We start from the raw sequence: 6,680 nt of genomic DNA on the forward strand, positions 1-6,680 counted from the left end.
CCAAAGGGAAACTGGACCATCACCATCTGGGATCCTCCTTTTGAGATACATCCTGAGAAGCTAAATCACAATAGTGTATAGAATCATGATGTAATAAATTTGGAATAAAAATTGCTGATGAGTAAAACAATTGGAAATAGAAACTGCTGAGAAAGCTGATGAGTACCCCTATAAATACCTGTAACCACCAATTGTTGGTGTGCAGATGGAGGGAAAACTTCCCCCACTGTACCCAGCACTGTATTGCTCACACTTTACCGTATTAATTAATAAATTGATTGCTGCTTGAATATTGGCCTAATCAAGCTTCTGATTCATAACAGTGGGATTGGAATGGGATGGGGTTGAAGGGCCCTTCCCACCCAAACCATTCTGGAATTTGGGACACTGAGAATCCATCCCGAGGGGTTTTTATGGAAGCTGGGGATGGCAAAGGGAAGGGAGACCCTTCCTGGAGTGCTGAGGTTCCCAGTGAAGCCCCCAGATCCCAAAATTCCTTCCTGGAGAGGAGTCGGGGTGGGGATGGATCCAATGGCAGGCTGGGAGAGCTGGGAATGGAGGGAATTCCCTGGAGAGGGAGCCTGGGGTGGGATTTTGGGAAGGGATTCCCAGAGCAGCTGGGGCTGCCCCTGATCCCTGCAATGGCCAAGGGTGGGATCTCAGCGCCTCAGGACTGATGTGCAGAGTCACCGAGATAACCCTTGGGGGGCTCGGAGGTCCTGGAACGTTGCCAGAAGTGTTTGGTGGTTGGACTTTGATCCTGCACGGGAAACAACACCTGTGTGAGGATGGGAGGATCCCACGGGGATAAATGGTGAAGGGATGGGTTAATTATAGTGTGAAACACAGGTTTTAGAATCTCAGTACAGGGGGGTTCTAAGGGGACAAGATGGAGGAATTGGGGCGCATCCTGTCCTTCTTCTTCTTCTTCTTCTTGTCGTCCATCTTCTGTGGTGATGGTGGCACTTTGAGACTGATTCTTACTAAAAGTGCACTTGTCAATGAGGGTGAAAGGTATTGGGGAGAAAAGGTAAATATCTTGCACATAATTTTTGGTATAAAGATAAGTGACTGCCCCGAGGGAGGTCAGTGTGCTCATGGCTGGCGTGCTGTGCGGACCTCTGTCAGGCCGAGAGAAAATCTTGTAGATAAGAATTAATAAACAACACTGAAGAACTGAAAAACCTGAAGACTCCTTTCGTCCTGTGGAGCGCGGGCTGCCCTGTCGCAGACATTTTTTCACAGAAATCCTTTCTTTCAGGTTTCTGTATCTTCTGGGAAGCAAAAGGCCCCAGAAGATGAATGTAAACAATTGTTATCAACTGCTGTAGAATGCAACAAGAGCCTCTGTAATTAGTCTCATGTGCTTGTGTATAATTAAAAGCCAATCACAAAAACAAGCTGGAGACCAAGTCCCTAGACACAACTTTGTTATAGATTCTTTTCTTTCTATTCTTAGCTTAGCCTAGCAGCTCTGCAACCTCTCTCTTTATTCTTATTAGTATAGTAATAATGTATTATATATCATATATTAATAAATCCAACCTTCTGATCAAGAAACAAAACTCTCGTCTCTCTCTCACCAGCAGCGACCCACTCAAGACGCTGTAATACTGCCCCAAGGCCATCCCGAGCCTTTCCAGGCCCTTAGAACAGCCGAGAACGGGACAGCCAAGGAAGGATTGGAGCACCCTGGGACGGTGGGAGCTGTCCCTGGACCCTGGATGGGATTTAAGGTCCTTTCCCACCCCACCATTCCTGGTTTGCTGCTGAATTTTGAGTGGATTTTTAGTCCAGTCTGTTGGAGAATGAGGGGAGAACGACCATCCTTTAATGCATCGGACTCAGGTTTATTGATCGATCAGCCACTTTAAATAACAGTGTTAACAAACTTCATGCATATTCCAAAATCCAAGTTCATGATAGGCTTACAGAGAAAACTCTAACCACTCCTTTTGTTTTACAATACCTACAATTGTTTATTAAAAACAGAATCAGTGTTCCCAAAGCTTCCACATCTGTTCCCAGGGTGCCAGCTTTTCCCAGAGAGGGTGTTCTGCTTGTTATGGGAAGACTGTCTGAGAACTTTATTGTTTATAAAGAGAGTCTAATTGTTTATAGAAATCAGGCTGGGAACTGCCTTAGGAACTGCTTTACTTTTACCTTTTGCTTTTCTCTCAATTGTATGTCTTCATGTGCGCGAGGGCGTACTCGGCCCTAGGTCCGGCTAGCTGAAGGGGTTAGATGGCCGACGCCCCTACGCATAGGAAGCCAACCCCCCTTGGCGTTGTGGCCTCGGGCTGGGCTGGATCGCGGCATCGGACTTGCGCGGAAGAGGACGAAGGAGGAGGCGACCACTTGCTGGAGGTCAACGTCGGTTTATTGAAGATGCAAAGGCAACCAACAGAGGGGGAATGCGGCAGAGTCTTAAAGGGAAGGGGGTGGAGAAGGGAGGGAAGCCCAGCTAACCAATGGGAAAAAGTGTGGGGAGGTACATAACATAACTGACACAAGAACATATCCAATAAACATGAAGTAAAGGAGGGGCCCCAGGACGCCAGCCAACCACAACCCCCATGGAGAAGAAGGTTCTCGAAACCTGGGAGGAGTGGGGGTGATTGACTGGGCCCAGGGAGGAGGAAAAACTTACTTATAAGGTAGGATAGGGGAGGGGAAGTTACATAACACAAGGGATTGGCAGCTGAGGGGGAAGGGGTAACCATAGCAACATAACTGCAAAAAGCTCTGTGGCGGGAAAACAGGAGGGGGAAGAACCATTTTACCAAGAACAGGGGGGAACAATACGTAAAATAGGGGAGCAAAACAAGAAACTTAAAAACACACTGCAACATTCATGGCCTTTTTCTTTAAGCCATTCTTGAACTAAACTCTCCACACCAGTCCAGCACTCACCTCACTGAACTGCCAAAAATCCCCCACTATGACCAAAAAAAACCCACCCAAATTTTGCGTTTTTGGCTCTGAGCTCCCTGCGCCCCAGGGCTAAGGAATTATTTCTCATTCTGCCAAAAAAATCCGCCACGAAAATCTGGAGCCTTGGAAGAGCTGCTGATCTTCAGCCTGAGGATCCTCCTCTGTGGGAAGCGATTTTAAAAATCTTTGGGATTTTTGTCTCCCTGAAACAAAATTTTGTAACTCCCTGAGTTGCTCACCCTGAGCTGCTTTGGTGCAATTCATCCAATTTAACCAACACAACCCTGGAGCTCTTCCATGGCTCCAAATTGGGCCAAAAATTCAATTTTCTGTGCAGGGAGGAGGAACCTGCTGAGGCAAAAGGCTCTGGAAGTCGAAGGCAATGAAAATTAACAGGAAAATGTTAATTTAGGAGTTTTATTTCTTGTAAAACCCCAAATCTTCACTCATTTCCTGCTCTCAATAATTCTCATTTTTGCTGATGGTTCCTTGCTAGGTTCTTTAAATCCACTTGCAAATCAAATAATTGTGACTCAACCACATTTTATTAAAAAAACCCCAATTTTGAACTGGTTTTCGCTCCCAGTTTCCCTCTGAACATTTCACAAAATCCCCTTTCTAAATAATTCACCAGCCCTACAACACAGCCAATATTATCAGCAGCCCTGGTGCTTCCACACCTCAATTAAATCCATAAAATTAATGAAAAATACAATTCCATGCTAGGAAAATAAAAAAATCTCCCCCATTTCCCAGCTGAGAGTGCTGAGGGAAATAATTTCTGGCTTTGGGAAATAACTTTTTAATAAAGTTATAAATAAATAGCATTTTTTTATTGTTGTTTTGGGGAGTTAATGAGAAATGGATCCAGCAAGAATATTTGATATATTTTGCATAGAAAGGGGTGAAAATCAGTAATTGGGCATTGGAAAATACAGAAATATTTAACAAAACTATAAATAACAGAAATATTTAATAAAACTATAAATTAAATCACCTTTTTTGTTGTTGTTTTGGGGAGTTAATGAGAAATGGACCCAGCAATAATATTGGATATATTTTGCAGAGAAAGGGGTGAAAAGCAGGAATTGGGCATTGGAAAATACAGAAATGTTTAACAAAACTATAAATAACAGAAATATTTAATAAAACTATACTTAAATCACTTTTTTTTGTTGTTGTTTTGGGGAGTTAATGGATTCAACAATAATATTTGAATATTTTGCAGAGAAGGGGGTGAAAAGCAGGAATTGAGCTATGGAAAATACAAAAATATTAAATAAAATTATAAATAATTAGCATTATTTTGTTGTTGTTTTGGGGAGTTAATGAGAAATGGATCCAGCAATAATATTTGATATATTTTACAGATCAAGAGATGAAAATCAGGGTGAGAAAGGCAGGAATTGGGCTTTGGAAAATAGAAAAATATTTAATAAAACTATTAAAAAATCACCTTTTTTTTTGGTGTTTTGGAGAGTTAATGAGAAATGGATCCAACAACAATATTGGATATATTTTGTAGAGAAAGGTGTGAAAAGCAGGGTTGGAAAGAGGAATTGGGGTGGAAGTGGCTCTCAGGAGTTGTTGTTTTGGGGAGTTAATGATAATGGCTTTAACAATAATATTTGATATATTTAGCAGAGAAAGAGATGAAAATCAGGAATTGGGCTTTGGAAAATACAGAAATTCACCTTTTTTTGTTGTTGTTTTGGAGAGTTAATGAGAAGTGGATCCAGCAGTAATATTTGATATATTTTGCAGATAAAGAGATGAAAATCAGGGATACAAAGGCAGGAACTGGCCTGGGAGGGCTCTCAGGAGTTGCTGCTTTGGGGAGTTAATGAGAAAGGGATCCAGCAATAATAATTGATATATTTTGTAGATAAAGAGATGAAAATCAGGGATGGAAAGAGGAATTGGGCTGGGAGGGCTCTCAGGAGTTGCTGCTTTGAGGAATTATTGAGAAATGGATCCAGCAGTAATATTTGATATATTTAGCAGATAAAGAGATGAAAATCAGGGTTACAAAGGCAGGAACTGGGCTGGGAAGGCTCTCAGGAGTTGCTGCTTTGGGGAGTTAATGACAAATGGATCGAACAACAATATTGGATATATTTTGTAGAGAAAGGTGTGAAAAGCAGGGTTGGAAAGAGGAATTGGTGTGGGAGTGGCTCTCAGGAGTTGCTGCTTTGGGGAGTTAATGAGAAAGGGATCCAGCAATAATAATTGATATATTTTGTAGATAAAGAGATGAAAATCAGGGATACAAAGGCAGGAACTGGGCTGGGAGGGCTCTCAGGAGTTGCTGTTTTGAGGAGTTAATGACAAACGGATCTAACAACAATATTGGATATATTTTGCAGATAAAGGTGTGAAAAGCAGGGTTGGGAAGGGGAGTTGGGCTCTCAGGAGTTGCTGCTTTGGGGAGTTAATGAGAAATGGATCCAGCAGTAATATTTGGTATATTTTGCAGATAAAGAGATGAAAATCAGGGTGAGAAAGGCAGGAATTGGGCTGGGAGGGCTCTCAGGAGTTGCTGCTTTGAGGAATTATTGAGAAATGGATCCAGCAGTAATATTTGGTATATTTAGCAGATAAAGAGATGCACATCAGGATTACAAAGGCAGGAACTGGGCTGGGAGGGCTCTCAGGAGTTGCTGCTTTGGGGAGTTAATGACAAATGGATCGAACAACAATATTGGATATATTTTGTAGAGAAAGGTGTGAAAAGCAGGGTTGGAAAGAGGAATTGGTGTGGGAGTGGCTCTCAGGAGTTGCTGCTTTGGGGAGTTAATGACAAACAGATCTACCAACAATATTGGATATATTTTGCAGAGAAAGGTGTGAAAAGCAGGATTTGGGCTTTGGAAAATACAGAAATATTTAATAAAACTATAAATAAATCACCTTTTTTGTTGTTGTTTTGGGGAGTTAATGAGAAATGGATCTAACAACAATATTGGATATATTTAGCAGATAAGGAGATGAAAATCAGGGATACAAAGGCAGGAACTGGGCTGGGAGGGCTCTCAGGAGTTGCTGCTTTGGGGAGTTAATGAGAAATGGATCCAGCAATAATATTGGATATATTTTGCAGAAAAAGGGATGAAAAGCAGGGTTGGAAAGATGGAAAGAGGCAGGAATTGGGCTGGGAGGGCTCTCAGGAGTTGCTGCTTTGGGGAGTTAATGAGAAATGGATCTAACAACAATATTTGATAGATTTAGCAGATAAAGAAATGAAAATCAGGGATACAAAGGCAGGAACTGGGCTGGGAGGGCTCTCAGGAGTTGCTGCTTTGGGGAGTTAATGACAAACGGATCTAACAACAATATTGGATATATTTTGCAGATAAAGGTGTGAAAAGCAGGGTTGGGAAGAGGAGTTGGGCTCTCAGGAGTTGCTGCTTTGGGGAGTTAATGAGAAATGGATCCAGCAGTAATGTTTGGTATATTTAGCAGATAAAGGGATGAAAATCAAGATTACAAAGGCAGGAACTGGGCTGGGAGGGCTCTCAGGAGTTGCTGCTTTGGGGAGTTAATGAGAAAGGGATCCAGCAATAATAATTGATATATTTTGTAGATAAAGAGATGAAAATCAGGGATGGAAAGAGGAATTGGGCTGGAAGGGCTCTCAGGAGTTGCTGCTTTGAGGAATTATTGAGAAATGGATCCAGCAGTAATATTTGGTATATTTAGCAGATAAAGAGATGCACATCAGGATTACAAAGGCAGGAACTGGGCTG

This window comes from Melozone crissalis, unplaced genomic scaffold (genome assembly GCF_028551555.1).
Source record: "Melozone crissalis strain CALT ecotype California unplaced genomic scaffold, PUWL_Pcris_2 ptg000080l_1, whole genome shotgun sequence".
NCBI classification, from domain to species: Eukaryota; Metazoa; Chordata; class Aves; order Passeriformes; family Passerellidae; genus Melozone; species Melozone crissalis.